A 14,276-nucleotide genomic window follows, 5' to 3' on the forward strand; every position below is an offset into this window, starting at 1 on the left:
TAGAAAAAAAAAAAAAAAGAAAATGTTGTCAGGTACTGAATCATGTACATTTTTAAGTGGAAGCCAAATTTCCTTAGCCTAATTCCAAAATATTTCTGTGTATATCAAGTCTTCCTTCTAACAAGACCATTAGCATTGTGCTGAGATACAAAGCTCTGCTTTCTACATGGGACTTCCTTTCCTGCAGCAGAACTGAACAAGGTCGCCTGACTTGTAGCCTCTAAAAGCATGTGTTTGTTTGCTTGTCTTCAGCAGTTAAGGAGCTCTTCCATCATGAATTGGGACACATGAGGTGAGGTTATGCCATGGCCACTTTTAAAAGTTGAGGCACGCAGCAGACTCCAGATCAAAGCCTGGAATTAAGGGCATTAAAAAGTAAACTTCTTACTACTTAGTATTATTTCAGTGTTACTTAGTTCCTTGGTGAGATTTCAGAATGACTTTCACCTTACATCCAAATGACTGCTCTTACTCCCCATGAAGTATGTCACAAATATGTTGTTAAAGTGATAACATTGTGACAAAAGCCTTTCTCAGATATTGCAGCTTGTCTTGCAAACCTGTATAAAGCTACCTTGTATCAACACAGCCACATTATCATGCAGCTCAGCATGTATAGCTTCGTTTTGCAGTCTTGGCTGAACTCCCTGTTGACTTTAATATATCAGGCTAGATCTGCATTGTAGTTTAAAACTACCGTAGATACTGGGCTTACAGCCAGATTTACTTGCTATCTGTGCTACTTACTTGAGGTAGTGTCCTTTGTGCTAACTCTGTAGTAATTTCACTGATACTGAAAGGGGGAAGACTTTGGAAGAAGGCTTACACACTTCAGAGTCATGCCAAGGGCAATGTGGACTTTCCTGTGCCATAACCGGCACAGCCACTTCCATTTATCTCATCTACCAGAACACTGTATTAATAGTGTACAAAATCCTTTTAAAGAAATGTCTGTATTTCTGCTGCAGTTAACCTATAATGGTTATCTGTATATGGGGCAGTGGAGGCTCTATGAATGGCAAATTGACTCTGAGATCATTCAGCCCAAGCATATGTGAACTAATTAGCTTGCAGCTGTGTTGATGCTGTACATGTGAATGATAGACAGGTTTTTGCAAGAGAATGAATGGAAATAGGTGTGACTGTCAAAGAGCTCATGGAATTTCCTGGAATAAGAAAGCACTCTTCACTTAGAAGAAGTAAGCACTCTGCAGCTGGTAAGTTTTGTCTCCTTGCAGAGTTTGGAAATGAGTTAATATTGCTAATGTTTTCAAGCCTTACTTTCAGTGTTATCTGCCCATATCAAGAATTACCAGACTACTTTGTTTGTTTTTAAGATTTTCTGCTAAGTAATGATACTTCAAAGTAAAAAGCACATTGTTGAGACAAATCTCTAATTTTTGAGCTTTAAAGGTGGTTTAAAGTTCCACTGTTAATAATCAATTCAATACCATGTCACTGTATTTTGACATTATAAATTCCTTCCATGGATAACAGCATTTGGAAAACAAGAGTAAAATTTGATGGTAGTAACCATGTTGATAAAATACATAAGTATAAAAGAAAGAATAGAAAAAACATTTAAGAGTTTACTCACTGAATAATCAAATGATCGTTTTCATTTTCACTGAGATATGTGAAAGTAATTTTATTTTTTTTAATGTGGTAGCCTCATATTTCTACCATTATGAATAACTGCATCCTTCATCACTGGCATTGAATGTGTATGATAATTCTGTTAAAGAATATTCTTAATGATCTGATTATCTTTTACTTTTGTCTAAACAGGCTACACAGTTATGCACAATGAGTCCAGGAGTCTTCTGCAGAGCATTGATGAGAACATTCTGGTACAGCTGGTGGAGGAGCTAATGAAGAGAGATGCACGGCTCAATTTTGTAATACAAAAAGAAGGTCTCTTTAGGGACGTAAACCTCAGAGACAGTCTTTGCTGCAGTGACCATGAAATGGTGGCATTTGGGATCATCCGAGGAAGTAGCAAGGTAGAAAGCAGGATTGCAACCCAGGAGAGTCAATTTTGACCTCTCTAGAGACCTCGTTGGAGGTATGTCATAGGTTAGAGCTCTGGAAGGTAGTGGGCCTGAAGCAAGATGGTTAATATTCATCACCACTTCCTCCAATCTCAAAATCAGTGCACCCCTATGAGCAAGAAAACAAGCACAGGAAGCAGGAAACCTGCAAAGATGAGCAAGGAGCTTCTGAAAAAACTCAAATAGAAGAAGGAAGTTTACAGTATGTGGGGAAAGGGACTGGCCACATGTCCAGGGGTACCCCAAATTCCTTTCTTCTCCCTCCCACTCCACAGGTATGAATGGGAGAAGAAGGTATGAAAACCGCTTAACACCATCCCCCCACCCCTGCCCTGCAGACTTGAATGGGAACAGCAAAAGGTGCCTTTCTGCGTGTGGGCTGATCCATGTGGAAGCCCATGCTGGAATCGAGCTGGTGGTTGGCTGGTTTTTATGCCCAGTATAAAATGGCAAATGGACACTGTCTAGAAAAAAAGGATAAACAGAGCAAGGGTTCATGCCTTGAGAGTTCCTGTCTTGAGAGTCCCTTGCCACTGCAAAGGACAGGATCCTGCCATGACTGGACCATCCCTGCTTTTAGATGGCTCCTACCTTTTTGCATGGCTTTCGATTTTGCCCAGTCCCTGCTTTTGGACAGTTCTCCCCACTTTGCACCCTTCTGGCAAACCTGGAGGCTTGGCAAGCCCTGGGGTCCTTGGAGAGAGAGATGGTGGCATCTGGACTGCCCTCTCTTAGATCATATCAGTAGCCAACTTCCTGGCTGCCTCCTGGACTGGGGACCCTAGCAGTTTTAGCTAACCCCTGCCACTGTGAAGGCAGTATTATTCCATGACCATCCCACTCAGAAAAGTGCTTGAGACATTTCTGAGTTTGGTGGCTCTGCCACTTACCTCAGGCTTCTGTGGTGATATTGCCTGCAATATCAGAAGGCTGCTCCTGCAAAGGAATCCAGTAAGGGATCGTTGTGGAATGCCTATCTCACTTCTGTGAGTAATGCCTGCAGTTCCCTTAATCTTCTGTTCATCCTGATTGATAGTGGAGTAAAGCTGTGTTTATAGCTTAGCCTTTTCCATTTCCTGACTTCCTAAATATGTACATTTCTCTATAAATTCCCAATAAAATTGAATCATTAATAAACTAGTTTTTGCATATGGTTTGGGAGTGGGATTCCAGGAAAATAAAATAATTCTATTTTTCATAATTCCTGACTCAGCCACATTAATTCCCTGCCTCCACAACACCACATGGTAAGACAAAGGACCATTTCTAGAATATGTAGGGATGTAACAAGGCAAGCTAAGGCCCTCTTGGAATTAATTCTATCAAAGGATGCAAAAGACAACAAGAAAGGCTTATTCAAATGTATCAGTAGGAAAAGAAAGACCAGAGAAAATGTCTGCCCACTGCTAAATGGACATGAGATGACAGAGGTACCAAATGTCTTCCATGCCTCAATCTGTACTGCTAAAACTGGCCCAGAAGAAGCCCAGCCTCAGGAAGTAAGAGAGAAAATCTAGAGGGAGAAAGGGTCTCCCTTAGTCAAGGAGGATTGGACTGGAGATCATCTAGGCAAGCAGAACATGTGTTGGCCTCTTTGGGATGCATCCATGAGGGCTGAGGGTCTCAGCAGAGCTTATGCTAAACTGTTTTCCATTATGTTTGAAAGGTCATGGAGAACAGGCTTTTGACACTGTCTCCCATAACATCCTTGCACCTAAGCTTGGGAAGTGTGGGTTAGATAAGTGAATTGAGAACTGGCTGAATGACAGCACTCAGGAAATTATCATCAGTGACGCAGCCTAGCTGGAAGCTTGTAGCCATTGGTATACCCCAGGAATTAGTACTGGGTCTGGTCTTGCTCAACATACTTATCAATGACTTGGATGAAGGGACAATGAGCACTGTCAGTAATTTTGATGATGATACAAAACTAAGAGAAGTGGCTAATACACCAGAAGGTTCATGTTCAGTGAGATCTGGACAGGCTGGAGAATTGGGAGCAAGTCCAACTCAGAGCTACAAGAATGATTAGAGGACTAGAGTATCTTTTACAAGGACAGGCTGAGAGCCCTGGGTCTGGAGGAGAGAAGACTAAGAGGGAATCTCATAAATGCTTATAAAATATCTAAAAGGCAGGACGGAGACAGACTCTCTTCAGTGGAGCCCAGCGATAGAACAAGAGGCAGTGGATACAAACTAGGACACAGGAAGTCTGTGCTAGTTTGAGGCAAACTAGAATATTTTAGGGAGAAAAATTAGATTATAGGCTGTGAAAATGAAACAATGGTGACATCTACTTCATTCATAGGCTTGCTGAGATGTATAAAAAAAAGAACAAAAAACACAGATAAGACAGAATGGGAGAGTCAGAGTGTGTGTGTATCTGTTGCGGTGGGTGCCCTGGGCTTCTGTGTAACTAATCCATCACCACTGGTTCCTTTTCACAGCCTATAATCTACTTTTTCTCACTAAAATATTCTAGTTTGCCTCAAACTAGCACAAAGTCACATCTCAACATAACAACGTTACTTTGAGGGTGACACAGCACTGGAGCTGTCTGCCCAGAGAGGTGGTGGAGTTTCCTAATCTGGGCACTTCCAATATGCTTGTTCCTGTAGAATCTGACCTAGGTGAACCTGCTTTAGCATGAGCATCACTCTAGATGACGTCCAGATGTCACTTTGAACCCCTACTGTTTTGGGATTCTGTGAATCACAAAGTCCAATTGACAAGGTTGGGAATATTTAGCAATTATTTATTCAGGATCAGGTATTGTTGGCAAATGTTTGCAGGGCACAGAATTACTTGGAATTATGCTTGCTGTTGGTCTCAGTTTCTTTTTAAGCCAGCCACATTTTGTATTGAAATATTAACATGGATGTACTAACATATGCTTTGCCAGTCAGATAAAATCTCACAAAATAAGAGAGGTGTTTTTTCATCTGCTGGCTTCAAGCTAGCTAATGGCACTGATAGGGTGGTTAAGTTGTATCTCATGAAATCTGTTTCAATGGCTGAATGTTGATGAGCCTGAAAATCCAGAGAATTTCTTTTATGATATAAATATCTGCATCTCTTGCAGTGACTCTTCCATCATCTTTATGCAAATTGATTTTTGTAGTAATTTCTACTGTTTGGTTGTTGGTTTTTTTTTTTTTTTTTCCTTTGAATCAATAGCTTTTGGTCACATTGAACTCTAGTTTCTGTAGTCAACATAGTTTTGAATGTTGTCTGTACTGTGCTACAGTTTATTCTTACATGTTTGATAATTTGCACATTTTGGATCAGATAAGCATTAGTTACAAGCTACTCTCAGAAGCCATTTCAGTGCAAGTTGTTCTTTAGATTGTGTAGTTTCTCTCCAGTTCCACAAAACACTTCCAGTTCACATAATTCTGTTTTATAGTCAGAATTCAATTTTTGTGTGTGTGTAGGGGGGTGGGTGGGTTTTGGTTGTTTTTTTTGTTTGTTTGTTTGTTTGTTTGTTTGTTTTGGTCTATAAGGCAGAAATGTTACAGAACTCCTAAGCTGCATTTGGGAGATCTCTAGAGTTTTACAATCTCAACAAACCTTTTATACTTATCCTTGAAGAAGTTAATACACTGGTCAGCAGGCAGTATCCCTTCACTTAGTCACGTGTCTAAAGTGGCACCTCGCTCTCTTCATTCACTCTGTCACCAGTGGTAAACCTTTGCAGTTTGTCTGCTTGGTGTGCAGAGACATTGGGAGTTATCAGGGAAGTTGAGGTTCCTTGAGTAAACAGTTTGGGTTTTTCTAAAGTTCAAAGATATTTTTTTCTTGCAAACAAGGTTCTTATTCAAATATGAATCATTACCAGTTCAGCTTGCTTCCCAGTTTTGTTGTCATCTCTGTTACACTCTAGTTAATTTGCTTCATTTTTTGGCATCCTCTCTCTGTCCTCAGATATTGTGGTTTTTGTGCTTTACACAATAGCTGTAATAGATGTATTCATATGTTCATATTATTAACATAATAGTATAGATTCTATGCAATATTATATAGAGAGCTGTTGGTTATAGTTGCAGCAGCATAAGCAGTATTTTCTGAGCAGTCTTTTTAGTGGAGTGTGTGATCCATGGGTGTATGCGGGTTCACTTGTAACTCACAGAGCTGTTAAAGCACTAGCTTGGAGGAAGGTAATCCCCTGGCAGGAAGAGGGATTGAAGAGAGGTGGTCACATTTAGAAGTAGAAGAGAAAAGTTATGTTGAGATACCAGGTTCTTTTGCAGAAGAACCAGCCCTTTTCCATCAGTACACTGAGGTAGCCTTTTCCACACTGGAAGATGTAAATTATGCTTAAGAACTTTTGTTAGGATGTGATACTTCTTCCACAAAGTAAGTTGTTCAGTTTTTTGAATTGCACTCTCTGGTTTGTTGTTTCTAATCATCGTGCATGGAATCACAAATGCTGTTGTGACAGCAGGTCAGGGTTAATATCAGCAAGGTATTGGGTCTGACCTCAGTGGTACCCCTAACATAGCTGAAATGCCTGAGGTTAGAAGTAGCTCCCTGGCAGAGGTGGGAAGGCCCTGGCAAAGCACCTATCAGCTCTTCCCTCACAGCCTGCTGCAAGGACCTGTGGTTGCAGCGTGCCAAGGCTTGCCATCAGCACAGGCAGCCAGACCCTGGTAGGACAACTTTCCAGAGCCAGTTGGTGCATGTGGACTTTTGTTATGAGATCTGTAATTGCACAGCACTAAGTATGAAGCTTAGCTTTGGCAGATAACATCACGGAGTGAACAAGCCAGCCTTTAACCTGTGAAAAGACAACTAGATTATTTAGACCTAAACTCTATAGTATTAATTTAAGTTGCCCTCTCTGCTCCCTTCTCCATGTGAATAGCTACCTGAATTAACAAAGTGATTCTATCACATTTTCCCTTGTATTTTTTTTTTACTTACTTTCTGCTTTAGCATGCTTTCTGACATACACTGGAAAATGTATTTCCACTCTTACGAGGTGTACTAGCAAATTGTACAGCAGAGGAAGCTCTCAGAGATTTTTAAGGAGAAAACAAATAGCTTCTGACTCCTCCCTTTCACTGCCAGCATTCATCTCAATTGTACTTATTTTTAAATCAAGCATCTTAGCCCTCAGTTTCCCAGTTCTCAATATTTTATTTTGAGTACGTAATTCACTAACTCGAGAGCTCTTTCAAAAGATTTTAACTTGATTACCACCACTTGGAACATCTGCCTGACAAACTTTTGCATTAGCAGCTACTGAATGACATATGGTTTTGTTCCAGGAGATTCAGAAGTTTAATTCCAGGAGTGGTTAATCCACAGGGGATTTTGCATTAACTAAATAATTAAGTTATCTTGCCTCCAGTTTCCTTTTGTTGTTGTTGTTTTTTAATTAATTGGAATAATGGAGCATAGGAGAAAGAAGAGGTCGAGCGCACAGATCACAGATATTTTTAGCTGAAATCTATTGAGATTATTATCTTTGAGAAACCAGAATCATCACTGAGGGTCTGGAGACACCTGCAAAATTAATAGATTATATTTCATTATGGCAAATCTGAGTGGAAATTGGTCCATTTTGCAAGCAAATACATACAAATGCCTGAGACATTTAACACTCACAAAACTGTTTGTTAAATTAGATTTAAGGCTGTAGCACTGTATTGCTGTTTACCTCTGCAGTTTCCACTCAGGCTGCCTGGGACCTCAGTGGAGTTGTAGGAGGTGTGTGATCAGCTCTCCAATGCTGCCAGAGACTGCAGCATGCTCAGCAGACTGCTGGGTGTTGGGAACTGCAGGTACTTCTCTGGCACATAGCCCACCTGATCCACTTTATTCTGTGCCTGTAAAGAAGTGTCTTGGGTTCAAATGCAAGTTCCCAGAGACTCTTATAAATTTGGTAGACCCAATGACAATTTATAGAATTTATAGAGTGCCCTCCCCTCTTCCCCCTCCTTTCCCCAAAAGACAGGGAGAGAGAGATAAAGGTAGGGACACCCAAATAAATCAATCTCACTCGATTTGGAAGTTAAAAAGGAAAAGTTTAACAATAACTTAGAAAAAAAGGGATTGGAGGTAGGGGAGTTTACAAAGGATAAGGAAGGGAAAACAGCAAAATACAAACAGGGATGGATACAACCCGAGTAGTGTGATGGTGTCTCTGCCTCGTGGCTGCCACGTGTTGTGCTGGTATGCAGTATCAGTGTGTGTGTGTTCATGAACGCAGGAAGGGAGAAAAGCAAGAGAGCGAGGAGCAGGAAGTGCTCCTCTTTTATACCGCAGGAAGTGGGGGGAGTGGGCTAACCATCACCTGGAGTGTGGCCCACCCCTGGGGAGGGGCCAAGACCCCTAGGGTCAGGTTCAGGGTCACTCCCCCAGGAGTGTTAACCCTATACAAGAAGTGACAGGAAAGACACTCTGCTTCTGCAAACTACTCTGCAAAGAACCCAAATTCTTCCTCCTGGCCCAAGCTGCTTCTAGAAGAGCCCTAAAAGTGATGGAGAGAGATTGCTACAAAGGATTGCAGTGATAGGATGAGGGACAACAGCTTCAAACTAGAGAAGAACAGATTTAGATTGCATGTTCATAGGATCATACGATGTTAGGTGTTGGAAGAGACCCAAAGAGATCATCGAGTCCAGCCCCCCTGCCGGAGCAGGACAATGCTATCTAACACAGGTCACAGAGGGACATATCCAGAACGGCCTTGAAAGTCTCCAGAGAAGGAGACTCCACAGTCTCCCTGGGGAGCCTATTCCAGTGCTCTGTGACCCCTAAAGAAAATAAGTTCCCCCTTGTGTTGAGGTGAAACCTCTTTTTCTGCAAGTTACACCTGTTGCTCCTTGTCCTATCACAGGGAGGAAGTGAGCAGAGCCTGTCTCCCCACTCCTGGCCAGCCTTCAGATACTTATAAACATTTATCAAATCCCCTCTAAGTCTTCTTTTCTCCAGACTAAAAAGCCCCAGGTCCCACAGCCTCTCCACATAAGGCATGCCCTCCTGTCCCCTAATCATCCTCGTTAGGAACACATTCTCCACCATGAGGGTGGTAGAACACTGGAACAGCTTGCCTAGGGAGGTAGTTGTGGTCTCATCTCTGGGGACAGTCAAGGTAAGGCTCAACAGAGCTCTGGGCAACCTTATCTAGCTGAGGACGGCCCTACTGACTACATGGGAGTTGGACTAGATGACCTTTGGAGGTCCCTCCCAACCCAACCCATTCTTTGATTCTGTGGTCCAGAAGAGGGCTACAAAAATGACCAGGGGGTTGGAACACCTCTGCTGCAAAGACAGCCTGAAGGAGTTGGGGTTGTTCAACCTGGAAAAGAGAAGGCTCCAGGGAGTTGTAACAATGACCTTCCAGCACCTGAAGGGGGCCTAAAAGAAGGGTGGAGAGGGACTGTTTACAAAGGCCTGCAGTGATAGGAAAAAGGGCAATGTGCTGGTTTGAGGCTAATTAGAATATTTTACTGAGAGAAATTAAATCCTTAGCTGAGAGAAGATGAAAAATAACAGTATCTATATCCCTTGGTTTTCTGTGAGAAACACAACTAGTCAAAATACAGCTAAAACAGTCACTTCTCACACACTTCTCAGTTTAGCTCTCACTTCTGTTCCACTTCTACTTTCTGTTTGTGCGGCCAAGAGTACGTTATCTACCAATAACATGCCAAAGGGCTTCTTTTTCTCAAGCTGTCCAGGTTTCAGCTGTTTGTAATTCTGCACCTAGTTCAAATCCTCAAGCAGCAGTTTATAATCCTAAACCAGATTCAAACTCACAGGCATCAGGTCAGAATCTCAGAGATTCAGACCTCCTAGAAGAGACTTCTACTGCCTTTCTTGCTCCTGTGAAGACACAAGCTAAGTCAAAACATTTGACCAAGAGTGCTTCAAGAGAGGATTTAGGAGAGGAGACCTCTGGTTCACAAGAAGAAGAGGAGAAATACAGCCTTAGAGACTTAGCCAATATACCCAGATCTTGATACTCTGATGAGAAAAGCTATGTGAGGTTGGCTGCCAAGAAGGAGGATGGTTCTGAGGAGTTTAAGAGTGCTCTTAAGAAAGTTCTGTTTCTAGCCCAAGGGCAACCAGAATAACCAGAGGAAGAGGAGAAGGAGGATGATGGTCAGGATTCCAATGATCCCCTCAAAGAGATCTGGGAAGTTAGAAAGGAATATTCAAGAGAGTCAGGAAAGTCAATCCTAAGCTGGCTGGTAAGATGCTGTACTATTGGTGCAAAAGTCCTACAGGTAGGAGACGAGTCTGAAAAGCAGCTAGGGCCACTCACAAAAGAAGGTGGAATGGACAAATACCTGGCATCTCTTCTCAGTAAGGTTAGCTTGTGGATATGGCTCCTGCTGGCTGTGGCTATGGGATATCCTTCCTGAGATGATTTGCCATGGGCAGGTAAAAAGTGGAACACCACTCAGCAGGGAATTAAGATTCTTAAGGAGTCTGCTTTGAAGGAAGTGCTTCATAGAGATCATGGTATTTCTCTTGGAACAGGTTTCACAAAGAAGCTTGTTAAACTTCCTCCATCATCCTATGCTAACATTTTGGCTAGCAAGTTTCTATCAAGGAGTGATAACGGAAGGTCTCTCACTGTTGGTGAATTCACTGACAAGCTGAGGCAGAGGACAGCTTGTTGTATTTTGCCCTAGTCTCTGCCACAAAAACTCTGGGTGCAGAGATAAAATATGGCATTAAAGAGAGCATGAAAGAACTGAAGGAGGGAATTAAAACCTCCATATCCACCTGGCAAAGGATACCATTCCTTCATCTTCTGAATGGGTTCATGTTTCTGCCATCAGGAACAGATGCCCACCTCCTGCAAGGCAATTCCAGCCCAAGAGGAGACAAATTCCACCTAGATATCAGTAATCATGTGTGTCACTCTGGATAACCCTGTGTGACCAATTTGGTGAGAACATGAAAAAGTGGGATGGTCGATCTACTTCAGTTCTATTAAATAGAGTCAGGGAACTGCAGTGTGGCAGAGACAGAGGCAACAAACTAGAAAAGTAGCTGTCACTTCTTCAGCTCCCCGGAGAAATTGCATTTATTCTAATAATTGAAATTTCTGTCATCCTAAGAACACCAATCATTTTGTACACCCCACATGCCATGTTCAGCATTAGGGATGTCCTGCCTCCAGCCAGGAGAAGGAAAGGGATAGAGGAGAAAACCAAATCTATTGGAATATATTCATTAAGTGGCCTGGCAGTTCGAAAGTTCAGAAATACAGGGCTTTAGTGGACACAGGTGCTCAGTGTACTTTATTGCCATCAAATTGCAAAGAGATAGAGTCTATCACTATTTCTGCAATCACTGGTGGATCTCAAGAGTTAAATAAGTTGCAGGCTAAGTTTAACTGGTAGAGAGTGGAAGAAATATACTACTGTAAGTGGTCCTGATGCGCCTTGCATTCTGGGAATTGACTTTTTGAGACAAATTTGTTTCAAAGATCCTAAAGGGCATGAATGGGCTTTTGGAATAGCATCTGTAGAGATTGAGGATGGTAAATTGAAATTGTCCATCAGACCTGAACTTTCAGATGAATCTGCAATTGTGGGACATGATGATATAGAGGATCCAGACCTGCCAATTGCTACTCAAACTGAGCATTATACACAGTACAGAACTAACCGTGACTCTTTGTTGCCCATTCATCAGCTGATTTGCCAACTGGAGAGTCAGGCTGTCATCGAGAAAGCTCATTCACCTTTCAACAGTCCCATCTGACCTGTACATAAGCCCAACAGAGACTGGCGACTTTTGTGCCCTCAATGAGGTGACTCCACTCATGTGCAATACATGCTGGAACTCCAGTACGAGCTGGAATCGAAGGAGGCTAAATGGTATGCTACCATAGACATTGCTAATGCTTTCTTCTCTATTCCCACAGCAAAGGAGTGCAGGCCTCAGTTTGCATTCACCTGGAGAGGAATCCAGTACCAGTTCAACCGTTTGCCTCAGGGGTGGAAACACAGCTCAACCATCTGTCACTCAGTCATCCACAATGCACCGGAGAAAGGTAAAGCTCCAGAGCACATATAATTCATCGATGACATCATTGTGTGGGGCCAAACAGCTGAGGAAGTCTTTGAGAAAGATAATAAAATAATAGACATTCTGTTGCAAGCAGGTTTTGCCATTAAGAGAAACGAGGTCAAAGGATCTTCCAGAGAAATTCAATTTCTAGGAGTGCAGTGGCAGGATGGTTGCCATCATGTTCCACAGATTGTGGTAAACAAAATCTCCACCATGGCAGGCTGGATGGGTGGGCAGAGGCCAATGGGATGAGATTTAACAAGGCCAAGTGCAGGATTCTGCACTTTGGCCACAAAAACCCCAAGCAGCAACACAGGCTGGGGACTGAGTGGCTGGAGAGCAGCCAGGAAGAAAAGGGACCTGGGGGTAATGTGAGATAGTAGGCTGAAGATGAGCCATCAGTGTGCCCAGGTGGCCAGGAGTGCCAATGGCATCTTGGCCTGCATCAGGAACAGTGTGGCCAGTAGGACAAGGGAGGTTATTCTTCCCCTGTACTCAGCACTGGTCAGGCCACACCTTGAATCCTGTGTCCAGTTCTGGGCCCCTCAATTCAAGAGAGATGTTGAGGTGTTGGGATGTGTCCAGAGAAGGGCAACAAAGCTGGTGAAAGGCCTGGAACACAAAGCCTATGAGGAGAGGCTGAGGGAGCTTGAGGTGTTTAGCCTGGAGAAGAGGAGGCTCAGGGGCAACCTAATTTCTGAAGGGAGAGAAAGGGGGAGAGCGTTAGGGTTGGGAGCCTTCTGGGGACTCTGATTGTTTCTGGGAGGTGTATTACTTTAAACTTGTATGTAACTTGTATATTTGTGTATATATATGCTTGTAAATTGTGCTAAGTTGTAACTATAGATTTATTCCTTAACTTCCAGCTGTCTGAGTCTAGTCTCATAAGAGTGGGGGGCAGATAACGCCCAAACTGTCACAGGCAATGGTTTCAAACTAGAAAAAGGCAGATTTAGATGGGATGTTAGGATCAGATTCTTTACTATGAGGGTGGTGGAACACTGGAACAGGTTGCCCAGGGAGGTGGTTGTGGTCCCATCCCTGGAGATACCCAAAGTGAGGCTCAACAGGGCTCTGAGCAATCTTATCTAGTTGAGGATGTCCTGCTAACTGCAGGAGGAGTTTGACTAGGTGACCTTCCAACCCAGACCATCCTATAATTCCACGATTCTGTGAAGTAAAAGCAAAATATGAAAGAAAGCTGAAGCAAAAGATATTTTTAACTTAAAGCTCTTTGCCCTTTTGTGGATTTCTGCTACTAGGTTTCGTGTGACTATGTGTTCAACGATCAGCTATAAAATGAATAGTTGTTGAAGGACAGCTGTTGTGGGGGGGATTTCTCTTATTCCTCCTCTGTTAGGGGGAGGTGAGAAATTAATTTGTGGCGGTATTACATTTTTATAAAATTATTTATTAAAATTAATATTTACAATTTTGTACCACCTCCAACCACTGTGTAATCAAGTTCTTTTGTGCAAAGTTATGACAACAGTTGGGATATATTTACAGGGATTGGATTATTAAATGGAAATATCAAATTATCAACAACTATAGACAGAGAGAAAGATTCCCTTAGGCTTAGTGCCTCTTAACAACTATACTGTCTGCCCAGTAGGGCTGAAACTGTGTCTGCTCTTAAGACAGAAGTAACTTATTTTACAAAGGAATTAAAGCTTGCTTAGATGTGTTGCTCTCAAGCATTAATTATTAATCACCCTCCGGGATTGTGCCACAGAGTGCGCCCAGTATTCGGGTCTTGGTGAAGCTGGAATCTGTCCCGGCTTGCAGGTGATGATAACTGTTCCCAGTTTCTGGGGTAAACAGGATTTCTCTGACCTTCTTTCCTGGTGTGAAGTGGTCTCTGCCTTGGTGCTGCTGGTTCTTCTGGATGCCATGTGTGTCCAGGGATGATCAGCTGGTAGGATTTCCAGGTGCAGGAGGAGGATTTGTCCGTACAGCTTCTGACACGGTCGTCTGTACAGCTAGCAGGCTGTGTTTGTAGGTTAGCAGACAGTCTGGAAGGTCTGCTGGGCCTGGATTTTTCCAGGCTTAAAGGGCAGCTGGCAAGCAGGGTCTCCCGGGCTGCAGGGAAACTTGAGCTCCATAGATAAATGCAAGATAGCAAGCCAGTGTGTACAGCTGTCCTAGGCTTAGGCAGGGGGCTCTCAGCTCCCCATATATGTATGA

The sequence above is a fragment of the Pogoniulus pusillus genome, chromosome Z (genome assembly GCF_015220805.1).
Source record: "Pogoniulus pusillus isolate bPogPus1 chromosome Z, bPogPus1.pri, whole genome shotgun sequence".
In the NCBI taxonomy this organism is placed as follows: Eukaryota; Metazoa; Chordata; class Aves; order Piciformes; family Lybiidae; genus Pogoniulus; species Pogoniulus pusillus.